General features: G+C 44.4%; 1 long non-coding RNA gene across 1 annotated transcript in view; it reads right to left on the bottom strand.

Annotated features, from left to right (window-relative positions):
- Positions 1-2913: 2913 nt before the first annotated feature.
- LOC142080807 (uncharacterized) overlaps positions 2914-15812 on the bottom strand; it is a 35756-nt gene continuing 22857 nt past the window's right edge. The window contains exons 3-4 of the long non-coding RNA XR_012673123.1: positions 6359-6387; positions 2914-3916 (exon numbers count right to left, since the gene is read on the bottom strand). This is a non-coding gene — a long non-coding RNA (uncharacterized LOC142080807). The remainder of the gene's footprint in view (positions 3917-6358; positions 6388-15812) is intronic.

Consider the following 15812-nt stretch of genomic DNA (forward strand, 5'->3'; position numbering starts at 1 on the left):
AAGCAAAACCAGGGGAAACAGAGAATGAACCCATGCTGCTGTGCAAAGCATACTACGTAATACAACAGCTACCTTTTCAGGTCTTTCCTTTAAGCTGTCAAGATAAGGATGCCATGAAATAGTATTAGTGCCTTCAAAAAGTAGCCTGCATTTCCAGTGGGGTGTGGATCTCTTTCATTATGCATTAAGGAAGAAAAGAGAGTGGAAGATTGTTGTAACTGAAGTCACCTTGCTTTGGGATTAATTTGCAAGTTATTATTTACCCCTACTCTGTGGCACTGCCTGCAGCTTCCTCTTGTGGTTCAGCAAGAGAAACAGGGACTGTGAAGAGAGCAGGAACTTTATTATGGAAGGTAAAGCAGTACGAAAGCAGAAGAACCTGAGAACTCATCATGGCTCACACTACGCTCTATAACCAAAAAAAAAAAAAAAGCTTAAAAAGGTTCAGAACAGTACAAGGAAGGAGCTGATCTGGCTTGAAACAAGTGTGTGCCCATGTAATAGACCACCAGCTTGTGGGACACAATGCAGCTAGCGATGGACATCACAGCCATGCCAAAAGCTCCAAGCTCTGAGCATCCTACCACACTCCCAGAAAGAATTCGTTCCCTCCCAGAGGACACCACCACCTAAACCAACTGGAAGCAAAGGCGCGCAGTTACGGGCTTGTGAAGGGGCTAGCAACACAGCAGGCGTGTCCAGCTCCAGTGATCTACTGCTCACACCACTGCTACCCAAAACTTTATAGAAGCTCGAAACTAGCTTTGCTCTGAGGCGCTCCATTTAACAGATAACAACACACTTTGACCCCTTTAGTCTGGACATGGTGTGGACAAAACCATTAAAAAGATGTTGAAAGCAGTTCAGAAACCGTATGCAGAACAAGAACTGAATGGGCACAACAGACAATTTTTTGAGGTGATTTGTCTGCATCAGGGAAAGGGCCCATCAGTGAGGCGGGGAGGAGGAGGTTTAAACTGCTATTGCTCATACTGTGGAGAAAGGGGCTATTTTTCCAAGCTTTTCATGCTGCTGTCTTCCGTCCTGGAAATCTTTCTGAGATATTGTCTTAAGCATTGCGTTTCTTAGAGATGAAGGGGAATACTGAGGGAAGGAATGGTGACTGAAGAAATTTTTCTAAAGTCCATTGAGCAAAGCAGCACTAGGAAAAAGCAGCAACAAAACCCCTCTGCCTTCTAGCTTCTTCCTTAATAATTCTTATATATATTTACAAAGGGGGAGAAACAGCAGTCCAAGGAAGATTAGCCTGAATTCTAATCATAGAATAGATAAGGGTTTTTATTTTATTTTTCCCTAAAGAAAAAATAGAGCTTGGTACTTTAAAAAAAAAAAAACAAAACCAACCAGCAAGCTGAATCTGCTTTGGTCTGAAGAATAGAGAAGTGCCACTGTGCCACTGCAAACTTGAGCAAGGAGGATATTATTTGGGGCACCATAATAAAAATGGGCAACTTAATTAAAGCATTGCATGTCCCAATACAGGTATCCATGCCTGTAGCTCGCCACCCAGAACTACAACACGCGTCTGAATGTACCAGCTCCAAAGGGTTATTCAGCAATTCTTCCTCACTTCTCCCTTCAGTTTTCATTTCCATGTTCCTCAGTTTTTGTTCGAGGGGCTTTCATTTCTCTCTCCATTGTTATGTGCTGCGTGCTGCTTTGGAAGTTGTCAAAGGGCACCTGGATTTGCCATCGCCCCTGGCAGGCAAGCAGGAAGCACTATACCGCTGGTGTATCTGAAGTAGGTTTTTTCCTCCGGTGGTTTCTCTCCTCTTCCTTTGCACATCCCCAGAGCGCCCTGGCCCCGCTGTTTTCAGACAGTCCCCAGCAACGTGCCTGCCCTGGTTTCAGCTGGGACAGAGTTAAATTTCTTCCTAGTGCTGTGTTTTGGATTTGGTATGAGAAGAATGTTGATAACACACTGATGTTTTCCGTTGTTGTTAAGTACCTTGCCAGTCAAAGACATTCAGCTTAAAAGAAAAAAAAAAAAGAAAAGCGAAGCATTAGGAGGGAGCACAGCCAGGACAGCTGGCCCAGATGGCCAATGGGGTATTCCATACCATGTGGCGTCATGTTTGGTACATGAATGGCAGGCGTGTTCTAGGAAGCAGCGATCGCTACTTGGTTATCGGTCAGCACAGGTGGTGAGCAATTGCACTGTGCACCATTCTTTTTGTATATTCTATCATTATTATTATTATTTTCCCTTTTCTGTTCTGTTAAACTGTCTTTATCTCAACCCATGAGTTTTTCTCACTCTTACTCTTCCGATTCTCTCCCCGTCCCACTGGCGGGTGAGAGAGTGAACGAGCGGCTGCGTGGTATTTGGCTGCCTGCCAGGTTAAACCACGAGAGTGCCCTACACCATAGTACAATACCTCGAGTGCTCACACTCCTTTGGGAGAGCTGAGATGCATCTCCTCCTCTGAGCAAGTTACAGGGCAGGGCTCTGCTCCTTTTAGGTACCCACGCTGTCCAGTTCAAGCCACATACGTGCACTCTACTGCAGCATAAACCTACCCTTTATTACCTGCCAACTACAGGATGCTCTGCCTGATGCTCCCTTCTTCGGTAGGCTACCCCTGCTTCGGTAGCCCGTAGAGCCTGGTAGCCCCTAACACGCATGTCATTGATCACTCTTTCCCTGGGGGAGAGCACAACTGGATGGCTGTATTTGCTTGTCTGTCCTAGGCTGACTTGTTAGTTTTTTAATAAACCTACACAGACCATTTGAATTCTGAACCTCGACGAGCATATACATGGACTTCTCCTTCCAGTGATTGAAATGCAGGTGTTTATTCCACCTTGCAGGTGTCAGCAAAGTCTTATAACTTGCACTCAGACAACACAAGGCAATGGCCTTCATTTTTTTCTTTCTTTGTTATTAATGAGATAGCTTCCTCTCTGGATATTGTGAGTGGCAGGAAATAGAGACCTGCCAATCAAAACGTTAGAAGGACATTGTCAATGTCACGCTTCATCCTCAGCTCTCCATTGGTTTGAACACAGAAACAATGTCCAAATTACAATCCAACTATTTGCAAGGTGAGAACACAAGGTCTACCCCCTGCACACAGAAGCCTGAAAAACCTCAAGCTGCTGTTCTCATCCAAAAACATCAAAGAATACAAACTATTTAAAGTCTTCTCATGACAGTTTATCTTTGTAAAAGTACCATCTTGAGCATCCTCAGCCAACAGCAGGCCACATCCTGTTCCCAGTTAAATCAGTGTTCAACTTCTCATCAACTTCTCATCAACTTCTTCAGTGGAAACATTTGCTGGTGGTATTCAGCACCTTCTGAAGTTGTAAATATTTGTTCCTAGGGAAAGAGCGGGGTAATCGCCATCACTACGTATGTAGTTCAACAGTCTTTGAGGTTTCTTATGCTTTCTAGATTAATGGTTAAATGGGTCATTTCCGTCGCAGCCTGTTGTGCAGTAAGGCCACCCACATCCATTTTCACAGCTTCATAGACTTGGACACATGGAGAGGAAAGTATTTATTCATGAAAAGAGGGTCAAAAGCCATATTCAGTGTAATGCTCTGGAAACATGGATGTTATGTGGCATGCTCTGACTCTGGAGCAACCAACACACTCAAAGACTTGGATTTTCTCCCAGGGGCAGAGACTCATGTTAGGGCCATGACATTACCGGCTACCTCACTCCCTCAAGGGGAACCACTGGAAAAAGAAAAGAACAGAGCGCTGCAAATGAAACGGGCCAAAGGAGATGTGCATGCATTCTCCAAAAGCAACAGCATCTGATCACGTGCAGGCTTTTACAAGTATGTTCAGAAGCAGCATCCCCCTTTGCCTCTTGATAGCAGTTGCTGTCATCACTACAAGATTGTGGCAATAGGACTAGTGAGTCTCTGATGATTCCCAAGCATCCTGTAGGTTTAGATATAGAAAGGAAAGTCTGGGAGTCCCTGATTTGAGCACAGCTGAGGAGAACAACATTTTCTGTGGAGTTTTTGTGCAGTAAGGTAGAAAAGGTACAGCTCAACCATTATGTGCTCTGGCTTAGTCATATAGACACTCCTCTTTTTCAGCCTATGCTGAATAGTTGCTTCTGTGTTGGCATTCAGGAAATAAAATTGTTCTTTTAATGAGTCCTGGCTTTGCAAAGTTGTGGTGCTGCCATGTTTTTGGTGTTCAGTTTACACACCATAGTCAGTTTTGCAGCCAGTCCTGCTATCCCCCAGTAGTTTCCACAGGCCCTACTGGGGACATGCAGAATTTCTCAACTGCCAGCCTGAGTTATCATATGCTATAGTGTAGCCATGAGTACCCTGAGATGGTTGAAGTGACCTGTGAGGTAGCAGCTTTAGGATATGAAACATTATTAAAAGTAATGATATTTTTCTTAGCATCTACATTGTTCAGATCATGTGAGTCTCAGAGAGGTGCAATTATGACCTTCTTCACACCTGAGTTAAGTCTTGTATGGCTCTTGAGAACAGATTGCAATTCCTAACACGAATGCAATCTTTTCCATCCTGCTGCTGTACACCCAAGCCTCCACAGCTAATGCCCCCCGGGGGGTATGGGCAGGATCCTGTCAGAATCACCCTTGTTCCTGTGGGGTTTAGTTTGTTAGCTTTTTCCTGAAGAAGAGGCACAACATTTTTTAAGTCTTTATTCTATTTTTTTAGAATTCCCTCTTTAAAAAAGTGACTCAGCATGTCACCATCCTGCAGGCGTGAGTTGGTAAACTGTTCATCTCTGCTTTGGCTCTGGGAAGCTCTTAAGACCATTCTTCCTTTTTCTCCCTGACCATCATCTCCTCCCCTAAAGGGATTTTAGGCCGCTCTCTGTTCTCTTGTCAGTCAAAGGTGCTGCACAATGTGGTGCTGTTTACTGTCAAGCAATATCTCCCCTCTCTTCGATGAGGCCCATGTCTCTCCTCTGTCCGAGCTTTTATGATTTTTTGTCTTCGGCAAATCACTAGCAAAAAGCACAGGCACTGTTGTAAGTGAAAACTGGAAAGAATTTGAACAAGTCATTTGGGCTGCAGCAAAAGACACAGATCTTGAAAACAAGCATCTGACCAAACATGTAGGGATTTTAACTGCTTTGCATCCTGCTTTCTGTCAAATCCCAGTTACACTTCCTTAAAACAAAAAGGTGAACTAGAAAAATACAGCACCCTGGCTTTCTGCAACAACAAACAGAACAAATGGCATTAGCAATTAAGTTAAATTTATCTCTAGGTCAAGGACTCTTATTTCCCGTGTAAATCATATCTCCTCCAGCAGCAGGACAATGCTCCTCTGAAATAATATTATCAATATTATTACTGATAATAACATTGCACTTATTGATCAACCTCAGAGAATTTTCACTGCACCCAGTTCCTCTATCAGAAAACCACAAGCAAGGAAAAAGCATGTTAGAAGGATTGTATCATCAAAGCAAACACTGGCAGCTTGTTTCCTGACATCTTTGTGTTTTTAGGTAGCAACTGCTAGCTTTTACAGTATCCTGACTGGTGTGGCACAATTGTCCTTTCACTCGCACCGCAAATGGGCGCTAGAAGAATTCGGGCAGAGCGCACCCAGCCTGACCACTGTGTTGGCTGGCGATTCCTGCCCCGCACTACCCAGAGAGCATTTCACAGAGGAAATAAAGCAGGAGTGATGAAGGAAATGCAAGGGTTGGCTAGGCTGGATATATCTGAGTCGGAGAGAACCAGAATGTTCTGAGTTTCAATTGAACTGCAATGGAGCAGGGACTTCCCGCATTATTTCTTCAATGAAGTCACTAGTACTTACTGCTGGGCACTGAGAACATAAGTGCAAAAATGTACCATCTCACCTCCCCTGCTCCTATGCCTGTCACCTTCCTGGATTCTCAAAGACAGAGACAAAAAGCAGTACAGCAGCCCTGCAAGGCTCACAAAGCAGAAAGGAGCATTTTACCCCAATTCTGTGCATGGAGCACTACTTTCATTGCACTGGGCTTTCATACTGTTTTTCACCTAACACCACCTTGGGAGAGAGGGCCGTGCAGAAGATGCATGTAGGTCCAAGCCTGACCAGGATTTTGGGTCAGTGAGTCAAGTTCACACTAGTTTTATGGAGCCAAGCTCTGATCCAGAGTGCCTGGCAGTTTTGGTTGTTCTATCAATTTATCTACAGTATCAATAAGCGTCTTCTTCTCATGCTTGCTATTTCCATCTCTGAGCACCTCATGCCATAGCGTATTCCTCCTCAGCTCATGGGAAAGGACAATGAACACTACCCACTTCACCGAAAGGCAACAGAGGCACAGAGAGTAGGAGTACTTCCTTTAAAGTTAGACATTTACAGGTTAAACATGGTAGATACTTACACGTGATCTAGACATCCTCATCTTCTTTTCTGGAAAAAAAGAACACAAGTACTTTTAGGGCACTGTAGATCTCTAAAAGCTCAAAAGTTTGACTGATTTTTCCAATTCTATCAAATGGTCTGATACAAGATATTATCTTCCTAAAAATCCTGCCTCATTGTGTGGGTATCTGATAGAAGATGTTTACCAGGTGAGACAGGGGTCTTGAGTGGAGCAGAAAAACGTTGCCCCTGGTGATTTTCCAATGACACCGAATAGCCTTCAAGCAGTCTGGGAATAAGCCAGTTCCTCCTGGTTTCCACAACAGCTCTAGATACAAGCAGGACCTTACACTTCTTCTAGACTTTCTGGGTTAATTCTTCATTGCTTGGCACCAGAGATGGTCTTTTAGAGCAATGCAAAGTGACACAGCCCCACATACACTGCATCTGTGGTTCTGGGAGAAAGACAATCTTGCCCTGACTTATAAAGGAAGTCAGGAAGGATGCAAGTTGAGCCTAGAGAAAATCAAGGGTGAAAACATACAATATGGAATTTGGAGTGGAGGTTGATGGCACCATGTTTCCACTCATTTTACACACTGAGAAAGAAAATACAGAATGACTTTGTGCTTGCCTCATACGTTGATCAGAACATCATGAGTAACCACTGTGCATGATGATAAATTTTGTTGCCTCCACTCTGACCAGTCACTTGTAAAGCTGTGGACTCATTGTGAAAGAAACATTAGATCAAGCTGCTAAAAAGTGAGACAGTTTAAGGGCAATTCAGAGTCTATTTCGGCAATGAATATTCATGATCTATCTGGACAATTTTACATTCATGCTTAGATAATGCAGATTTATGCTCACACACAACAATGATTTGTGAATATTTATAGGTGAACACCTGGACAGTATTTGACACAGCTGTGAATATTCATTACATCTGAAAGAAGAGAAAAGCTCTACCTGAAGTTTGAACTACAGACACAAGAAGCTAATCTTCAATATCCATTGTGCTTTAACGACAATATATAACAGCCAAAAATAGCATAAAGGAAAGAATTAGAGGTAGGGATCTGATCACTCAAAGATCAGTAAAAAGCCAGGAAGCTTCTCTGAGCTGCTCAAAAAATTCCCATTGGATTAGTCTTCTGACACAAATTAGGTTTCTGGTGCAGCACTTTTTCTATATGAAAAATAGCTGGGCTTTTTTGTTTGGGTTTGGGGTTTTTTGGTTGGTGGTGGGTTTTTTTTTTGCCTAAGACAGTGTTTTTCAGACAAAAAGACTAAAATATTTGTCAGGATTAAAAAACACATGTGTATGTGATTGGATGTGTGTGCCCACACATGTGTGTCCACGTTTAAGGGGCCTTTATGCCAAGCTAGCATGTGCCTTCAAGGTTCATGTTTAAGCCTATGCTGCTCCAAGCCAGATCCACTGTGCTTGGTCCTCACCAAGAGGTTCTCAAAGCCAGCTGAGATAAGACCCCGGATGATTGCCTGAGGCATGTGTGAGTCCTAAGAGCCTTGGTTTAGCTTGAGACAGGAGAATCACAGGAAAAGTTTTTGTAATAAGGGGATTTCAAGGCAGAGATATAGATGGGGACTCCAGGAAAGAAAAGGTGGTAGCAGAGAGGCTCAGGTCAGGGGAAAGGCAGCTGCTAGATTCATACGTGCTTATTCAGATGAATTGTCCTCTTAGGAGATGAGAGGAACCTGATACTGGAGCTCCCTCTAAGGGAAGGAAGAGCCTCTAGCTGAGTGTTCTCCCAGGCAGGGGGAAGACAGAGAGACCTTACCATCCACCAGGCATGACAGCAGCCAGTGATTTTGTCTCTGCTGACAAGCCTCTTGTGTAAATTCCCAGTCTTAATGCCAACTTCTAAATTCCTCTATATCCAAGCTCTAAAACTAACCATGATGTCCCCATTTATAAGATCACCAAATTTTTCCTCTCTATGTTATTTCCACTGCTGTTTAGCTCCTTCTATGTTAGCTCATGAATGCAGGAGGAATTAAACTCTGTCTCTCCATGCCCACTGGAAGCAAACAAAGCAGTGATGGCCAATTCAGAAGCTCGCTAGCAGCCAGAGCACAGAGCTTGGGCTGTGACTGGTCACATTTGGCCATGCTTTGTCACATTTCATCCTGCCTTGGAGAGGGACTGCACACAAGATATTGGGCAGCAGAAATACCGTAAATGCCATCACCCTTACCTTGATGCTACCCAACAAGTGTTTTCTACAGCCTGATGTTGTCTGGACTAAGCTGCATAGCAGACTCTTTGACCTAAATTCATTGAGACATCTGAAAATTATAGCAGTTGAAAATAAAAGCATCTCCAGGCCAGTAAATAGCCCACTTCTTCCCATTTCTTCAAATTGTCTCAGCATCTGGCAATTTTCTGCTGAGACCGCCTCGCTGTGAGAGGAAAATTCAGCTCTGCTGGGACACTCAAATGGATGGCACGCAGCAGTCAGATGTCAATGTTGGGGACTCATTTCTGTCCCAGGCAGAGATGAGCTGCCTTGGCTCCCCTCTGCACCTTCCTCAGGTTTCAACTCTCATGCTCCCTACTCACTCCAGTGTTATCTCTGCTTGCAATGAAATCAGACAACCTGAAGAACTACCCCTTACAAGTGTCTGTTCTCAGCTTGCGTTGAACAGATAGCCTTTGTGAGACATACTCTGATGGACAGTATCCCCGCGGTGGGCTGTGGCTAGCTCTGAAGTCTAAAAATGGATGGGTGAACAGCTTTGCCTTCCTCGGCTCCAAAAAGGGTTCCTCTCAGCAGCAACTGGAAATGGAGCAACGGTTGGTGCTCTCCCAGCGCCGGTGGGACTGACTCTCTCCTGAGGCTGCGGCACAGCCATTCCCCACACAGGGCATTGATATGGTGGGGGCTGCAAAGGAAGGCTGGGTCGGCTGCACCAAGATTTTACTCAGAGTGTGAGTAAAATCCTTCAGGGCGTGAACCCTAAAGGATTAAACAACTGAAAACAAATCAAGCGAACATTTATCATTTCAAAGCCTCCTGATTTTTTAAACGCAGTCTCATGATTACAGAGGGATGGTCTCATAATGTCTGATTAGTCAGCATTGGAAATAAAACACAGTTTGATGAATACGACCTTTTCTGGCCAGTTTCTCCAGTTTTTGCCTATGTTGTAGTTTCTATCAACAGAAACAGAAGAATTTCTCTATCGGACAACAGTTCCTTTTGCCCAGTTTCTAGCAACCACCACCTGAAACTTCAAAGGAAAAGTAATGTCCTTCCCCTACTTCCTAATTTCTGAATACCCATTGGATATGTTATTTGCCTATTCTCTTTCCAAGCCCCTTTTTGCTTTAAAAAAAAGCACAAACAAAAATACAGAAAAGGTGAAACTACAGTGATGTTTGGTTACCAATACTCCTATCCCTTCTTTGAATTTGTGTGTAGGTTTTTAATACCTCAGAGCTGAGACTGACTTTTTCCGTGCATCAGTATAGCATCTGCTGCAGTGAAGCTCCAGATAAGGACAGAAGTTGCTCATTGAAAAATAATTAATAAACAGCCTACCTCTGGCAAATAGACTGTTTTTCACAAATGGCTCTACCCATCCTTTGAACCCTATTGCCTATCTATCCCGTGGCAGTTAATTCCATGGGTCTGTTACGTACTGCGGAACAAAAGTATAGGCTTTTGTTGCTTCAATAAGTGCTGGCCTTTAGTTTTACTGTACATTTTCAGTACTTCCTGCCATGAAGCTTACAATGGGAGTCTTCATGTTGCTTCTGTTAAGGCATTTTCTTCAATAAAGCCCTTCACCTGACACCTTGCAAACACTGCTTCCTCCTGATCACTCAGGGTCAAGCCTTCAGCTAGGCGTAGAGTCCAAGGCTTGGTGGAAACCTTCTGTTGAGATGCTGCATTCGACTGTGCAGTGCTGTGTGCTAGTCGTGTGGGTGAAATACAACAAACACCGGCAAGCAGTGAATACTGCTATGCTTAAATGCTAAGAGTTCGCACCTGGCAGCTCTTTTTCTATTTATTTTTCTGCTGTTCTTCTGTCCATCTGAAATGCAAAGAATTAGCAACAACATGCAATAAGCACAATATCTTTAGAAATAAGTGTAAGGGAGGCGAAGGGTGAATTCTCACCCATGATCTTATCTTTTATACAAGCTTGCATTGATCTCTGGGGATTCCTGAAGACCAAAGGGAGAGCCAATCCTTGCCCATTACCTTCATCTTTACTAGGAAAACCTGCAGAAATAAGTGTCAACCTGCAACATTTTTCGGTTCACAGCAGCTGCCAGCTATCACAGTAGCAGCTGCACTCACCTCTGGCAGATAAAGGCATGGAGAGACAGAACCATCCCTGCTCAAAGCAGGATGCACCATCCCTTCACAGCCTGCAGTCCCCACACCCGGTGCCACTGGAAGCAGCAGCAATTCCAGCATGTGTTTGACCAAGAGTAACAGTGACTATCAGCCTCCTCCAGCTACTGAGCTCCTGCCTGGATCTCCACAATCACATTTTGTCTCAATTCCTACGCAGCTCTGCTGGAATTGTAAAGGAGCACATCACCTGAAGCGGGAGAAACTTTAGAGCATTTATCTTCCTATGACACCTGAAACAAAGCAGGCTCAAAGGCATATATTAATGAATGTATCCTCACTACAGCTGGTCTGGAAATGTTTCAGTGCAATCAGATTTTCATTGGAAAACACTGATTTGTCAAAACCACTATTTTTCTTGGGATAGGCTTGAATTCAACAAAGTGTTGGGCTGGAAATGTTTTTGAAATCTAGAATTAGAGTGTCTGGGAGGCAAAGAGGAGGAAGGATGGAGCAGGCACAATTATCATCCTATTGACTTCACAAGGCCAAGCCCATTCTGTGGGTAAATGTCTTTGTCCCGGGATGCTGATGGGGCTCATTAGAGGGACAGCAGCGGCGGTGAGGGTGGTATTGGAACATCATGAATAAACAGAATTCAGCCTCCATCTCTGCCAACACACTCTGCAAGCATTAAATTCATGTGCACACCAGGAGGGAGATAAAGTACCACATTTACTCACAGACTCTTAATAAAAATGCCATTCAGGCTTTAATTAACATACTTTTTTTACAAAATTACCCCACAGCTGCAGCAAAATCTGGTTTGCTACAGCCTTCCAGGGCCAAATTCTGCAGTAAGTTGTGCCCAGGTGCATCTGCAGGGTGGCTCATTCAGGCCAAGCCAGTATTTACACCAGCACAAAGCAGAGCAGACTCTGTCCCCTTAAAGTTCATCAGATATCCTTTCCCTCCCACGGTTGGGTTTTTATTTTTAGCTTGTCAGCAGCAGAGGAAAACAATAAAAGTCTCATATTGCTCCAGCCAGATGGCGATTCTCTTTCCTCCCATCTAGCTGGCTGCGTGGGTGAGCTGTGCTTGTGCATGCATGTATGTGTCTGTATCTGTGTCTCTTCTTCTCTTGCTTTTACCATGCTTCTGCCTGCCCCACGCACTCTGATACAGAGAAATGGTTTTGAAGAGGGGTTCTGGAGGCTGCAAGTACAATGGGGCCAAACCTCTTCCTGGGGGCAGGATCCACTGGGAGCTCAGTAGGACCATAACCAGACATCTACTATCTTGAAGTTCTCTCTACTGAGATACCCAGCTGGGGCAGATCTCAGCTTCTTCAGCTCCATGATCTGCTCTGTCTGGAGGAGCAACAGGAATTCAGGGAGGGGAAAAAGGGATGCTCAGAAGAGGAGCCTAGATGCAGGTTGATCTTTTTATCCGCATTGTCTAGGTGCTATCAGAATACATTAACTCCTTCATTTATCATGGCACTATCATTAGAAATCTCAATTATTTCTGAATGCCACACTGACAAAATGTTTAATTAGCTACCTTGTTGCGTTAATCACTTCTCTGATACAAGGAAGAACTAGATGCACCAGTGCGGGGCCCCATTATTTTTTATAGAAATGTGTGGAGGGTGAAGGAAGCTGTAATAAATGTCCCCATCATTACAGAGATAAAGGTCAGACATTAACACAGCATTCATATATCTTAAGCCTTTCAGAGGGAGCACATACCTGCCAGCTACAGCCTTCTCTACTAGTGACAGGAGAACAATGTGAGCTGCCTGGAGAGCAATGCGCAAAAACAGCTGAGGGGTTTCCATCTCCCCTCAGAGGGTGATGCTGCTCCGGCACACCAGGGGATGAGTAAGCTGAGCAGTTAAGCAGTTCGGATATTACCATCAGGAACCTTTTACAGCTAGATTCTCCCAGGCTTTTCATTAAATCTGACCGCAACTGCAGGTGCCATTTTACTTTACATTATAAAATCAATTGAGCATGGGCCTGATGATATTAGGAGTCAGAAGGGCTGGGTTTCCTTTCTGCCTTGAAGTCACTCGATCTACTACTGCAAAGCCAGCGACCATGGAGAAGCCTGACCAATATTTCCACATGCCCCAGAACAGGCACGGCAAGAAGAACAGCGCATGGATGCCCCACCAGCTCCTGCAGAGGTAGAGCACCACAATGGAGACGAGTTTGCTTCAGTGCCCTAATTTCCAGAGCCTTTGCCCTGGTTTCCATCCAGAGGCAACAGGCATTGCAAACAGTCTGTCCGTTTATGTTACATCTGTCTATCGAGAATAAGACACAAGGTCACCTCTTATCATGGAAACACATGCCTCTGGATGGAGTGAGGTTATCATTTCGTATAAATCACAGCCATTGAGTGACTTCAGATTATGATAGATTACCTCAGGGCAAGATCATCTGGCCTACAACCCAGTTTGGGTGGACATTTGGCATTCAAGGCTCAGAGAGCAACACAGACAACATTCTTTCCAACGCTTAAAATCAATCAGCACACTCATTTTGGATGACCAGAGCTTCCTAGTGGCCTAATTGCAGGGGTTCTCTGACGTGCCCTGTCCAGGGCTAACAGGCACCAAATATCTGTTTACATCCCCCAAGGGCCCCAATCCATCAGGTGTCCTCCTCTCCCGCCTTCAGTTACGATGGGCACCTCCACAAAGCACAGCAGCCACTGTGAAAAACAGGGGAGGAGGAGATGGTGGTAACAGCGGCCAAGTTTTGGATCAAAGCCTCATGAGAAAATTCACTTCTAGTTCTCCTCGCTCAGCCTAAGAGCTGCAGAACCTCACCTCCCCCTTGCTCGGTCCCTGTCCTTGCCAGGGTCCTCCTCCGCTCTCACCGAGGGGGGGAGGCAGCCAGACTCCGCAGCCTGTTTCTGAGACACTTCCCTACCAAAGAGGTGTCCCAAGTGCCAGACCCTTCCCCAGTGCTGTTCATGCATTCATCCAATGAGTTTTTAATTAAAAAATGAATGGGCCTAAGGTGAGAGCGTTTCAAATCCAGCAGTGGCTAGTTACGAACTGCCTAGCTTTTTTTCAAGCCCTGGTCACCCACACACATCTCTGAGGCATTTGTAAATTACTCACATTCGTGTTGCACACAAAATCCTTCCTGGTGCCAACAACCCTCTTTCCACTGAGGCACCAAGGCCTAACAAACTGGGAAAGGATTTCTGGATGGAAACGGTGTGTCTAGCTCAGGATGCTGCTGAGTATCTGAGATGACATCTTCTGCAACGTGCTTCACTGCCAGTCTTCCTGGCTAACTGCTTTTACAAAGTCCTAAAGTCCATAGGTCTGAGTCGTATATTCATTTCAGGAGTGGTCTTCACAACAGTTTGCAGACAGGGAAGAAGAAAGGTGAGGTGGTGTAGCTGAGGTCACACAAAAAATAAGAAGCATCTAACTCAATCTTTGTTTCAGAAGGACAAAGTAATGCAAAATGGAGAAAGAACATGCATGGGGAAAATGGGTTAAATTTTGACTTCTCAGTCATTTCTGCATTTCTTTCTTTAAAGCACTTTCCCACACACAACCTCAGAGCAAAGCCATCGAAAGCATCTCATTTCTGCAGCAGACATATTTAATGGAGGGAGATGTTCTGGCTCACAAACTCCAATTAGTTCTGATATTAGGCCTGCCCATAAAACATACAGTCTGCCTCGTTTTCCACAACCACATCGATAAACATTATTGTACAGGGATATAAATATAACTCATTAGTTTGTTGACACTCAATGGCTTATCTATATATGTAATGCCATTCTGCCATTATTGATGCTTTTTTAATGGCACAGTATCATTAAGCAGTAATGTTTTACTTCTATTAATATCATTTGGGCTGGTTCTTAATAACTATGCCAGAGTGACTGCAGCATCATCCGCAGGACGTAGATGAGTGCATAATATATTTCTCAGCACATCATCCATAATGTTCAGCATCCTCCATGACCAGAAAATCACAAAGTTCTTCCAACTTCAGCTGCTCACTTTAGGAGACATGGAGCTCTGTAAATAAATGTCCTGCCCCAAAACTTGACTGTTTGTTTCCCAAAATCCATGATGCGAAAATGTAGTGGCAGATTACCATTGTTCAGTGGCTTGGTGGTCTGCTGTACCACAGTCAGATGTATGCAGGAACTAGCTGAATGGCTGACAGGGTGCCACTGTACAGAAGATTTTCCCTGTGGCCCGGAAACAGGGTAGGAGTTCAGCGTTTCTCCAGGGGTATCTTGATTGCAACGTTATGACTCCCTCAGTGGCCTTTGAAAAGCTTCCTTAATTTCTTCCTGACTCCTCTTTCCTGTTTGTCTCTTGATGAGTTCACATTTTCTTTTGAAAAATCTCTCATTTAGCAAATCTCTGTTTTGCCCCATGTTGTTGTGTTAATGCTCAACAAAAGCCAAAAAAATTGGACAGGCAACATACTTAGCCCCTGTCCTGTCACGAGTCAGATTGCAGAGGACCAACTTCTAAGGACAAGACACCTTCCTGCCCTTAAGTGGCCTGACCCCTTTGTTTTCTTGGCTCCAACCCCATTCTTTGCCAGCTCAGTCAGAGGAAATTTGGAGATTGCTCCAAAGGCCTGGGAAAAATATACCTTCTTGTAAGTCCAGCTCCTCCACTAAATGCAGGAGCTGAAGGAACCTCCATCTGGGTTTGAACTTCCAGGAGCAAATCTTTGCACCCGGCTGCTGGCAAGGATCTGGCTGTGCACCATGGGCTGTGCAGGAGCTCTGGTGGGAGCCGGTGGACAGCATGGCCAGGAAGCCCACTCAGCTGCAAGCAGAGCATTTGCTTCAGGACATGTTTCTCAACGTCCAACAGGAAGACAAATTGAAAGGCTGAGAGCAAAAGACAATCTCCCCCACAATAACACTTCAAATTACGGGAACACAGATTAAATGCAATTGCCTGCTAACCATTAGCTATTTAATTACATGCTCTGGGCAGTGTACAAAGAAGTTGATTGCTGATATCACTTGCCCTGCTGAGCCCAGTGAGTCATTCCTGACCTATACCAGCTTAAATGAAAAGAATTGCAGGTTTCTTTTGCTTTTTTCCAGGCACCAAAAAAGAGCAAGTGCATTTTTGTG

The sequence above is a fragment of the Calonectris borealis genome, chromosome 3, assembly GCF_964195595.1.
Source record: "Calonectris borealis chromosome 3, bCalBor7.hap1.2, whole genome shotgun sequence".
Taxonomy (NCBI): Eukaryota; Metazoa; Chordata; class Aves; order Procellariiformes; family Procellariidae; genus Calonectris; species Calonectris borealis.